This window comes from Mus caroli, chromosome 3 (assembly GCF_900094665.2).
Source record: "Mus caroli chromosome 3, CAROLI_EIJ_v1.1, whole genome shotgun sequence".
NCBI classification, from domain to species: domain Eukaryota; kingdom Metazoa; phylum Chordata; class Mammalia; order Rodentia; family Muridae; genus Mus; species Mus caroli.
Window position 1 is genome coordinate 79,806,273 of NC_034572.1, and position 1,786 is coordinate 79,808,058.

Below are 1,786 nucleotides of genomic sequence, written 5' to 3' on the forward strand. Positions count from 1 at the left end.
GCATATGTAACAGAAGATGGCCTAGTCAGCCATCATTGGGAAGAGAGGCCCCTTGGTCTTGCAAACTTTATATGCCCCAGTACAGGGGAATGCCAGGACCAAGAAGCAGGAGTGGGTGGGTAGGGGAGCAGGGTGCGGGGAGGGTATAGGGGACTTTTGGGATAGCATTTGAAATGTAAATGAAGAAAATATCTAATAAAAAATGTGGGAAAAAAGAAACTATGTAGGTACTTCAATGATGTAAATGGGTATGGCAAACTCTATACCTGTTCGTAATAAGGCTGTGCCAGTCAGAGTTAATGGTTGACAACGTAATGCATGGGTCAAGTGTGACCTAGCTATTGGTCAGCAAGCAAAATGGCAAGGTGAATTATTACAAGCACTTTCAGGTTGGTATATTTTGTGTGAGGGTCAATGAAGGTACATTTTCTCAAATTGGTATAGATAAAACAGATCAATTCCCTCCAATTAATTTGATCATTAACTTTTTTTTAATGTGTAAGTGACACACTCCTCTTTATTGTTACTAAGGTTTCACCAATGTCTTTCATTATAGAGCATTTTACTTATTTAATTCCATTATTGGCCATGGTTTGGGCCCTGCAAACTCCCTTCCCCTTCCCCTCAAAGGGAGTCCCTTTGTGGCCACACACTCATCATTGGTGTACAGGTCAGGCTGGATCTGCTCCCAGATCTTCTTAGGGTTCAGCTCCTTGTCAGGTTCTCCAGGGAGGGACCCGTCGGGAGGGGCCCGAGTCTCCACTTTCTCTGGTGAACTGGCACGCATCACCATTGTTTGAGACAGTACTCCCTGCATTTTTTGCAGACTTCAGACTTCAGTTACAAAATAAGACCACCATCCATCTGATTTTGCATCTGTTCTAGAGGAACATGATTCACCAGTGTACCGATGACTGTTGTTGGGACTGCTTCTTCCACAACTACTTCTACACACAGTGGATCTGCCTGCGGGTGTTTTTTGGCAGTAGCATGCAACCAGTTGGAAGATCCAGGGTCATAGGGTCTATAGGCGTGGAGTCAGCACTTGCTGCTGCCGACTGCTGCGTCTTCTCCTTTTTCTCTCCTTTCTTTTCAGTTTGCTCTTTTACCTTCTTTTCTTCTCCTCCCCTTCCTTTAATCTGTTCTTTTGTGTCAGAAGAGGTGGCTGCTGTTACTGATGAATGCTGTATCACCCTTTCAGAAACAGTACAATTAGTCTCTACTGGTATTTGCTTCTCTCCATTATGGATTTCTGCCTGAAGTAGCTCTTGCTTTAGTTCTTCTGTTTCTTTTTTTTTTCAGTTTAGCATTTTCAACTCGAAGTTTCTTTTCTCCTCTCAAAGTTACCTGAAAAATGGCTTTCTCCTTCTGAAGAGCAACCTGCTGCTTGAGATATTCGGTGATCTGCTCTGCCTCTGCACCCTTCTGCTCCCGCCTCTTCAGAAAGGCATCATTTGTTGCCATCTTTCCCTAGAATCAGCAGAAAATCATGAAGCGGTGAAGCCCAGCACTTGAGCAGCCTCAGCCGGGTGTTGGAAGGAACTTTGTTTGTTTGTTTGTTTAATAAAACCACAATTAACTAACTACAAAACAGGTAAAGTTTAATTTTACTGTGTGTTCATTTCCTTACTTGTAATCTGGAAATATTAGTATCTATTTTATAGGGAGTTAATGAGGTTTAAGAGACCAGGCACAGAGAGTGTGTAGTGTGCTGGTGGGTACAAACTAAATGTCAAGAAATGCTGTTTCTGTCTTTTTAAAAAAAGTTATTTAATTAATTTATTTA

The 1,786-nt window shown here is 42.2% G+C and overlaps 1 pseudogene; it reads right to left on the reverse strand.

The window, feature by feature from the left end:
* Positions 1-566: 566 nt before the first annotated feature.
* LOC110292005 lies at positions 567-1,491 on the reverse strand (annotated as a pseudogene).
* Positions 1,492-1,786: the final 295 nt, after the last annotated feature.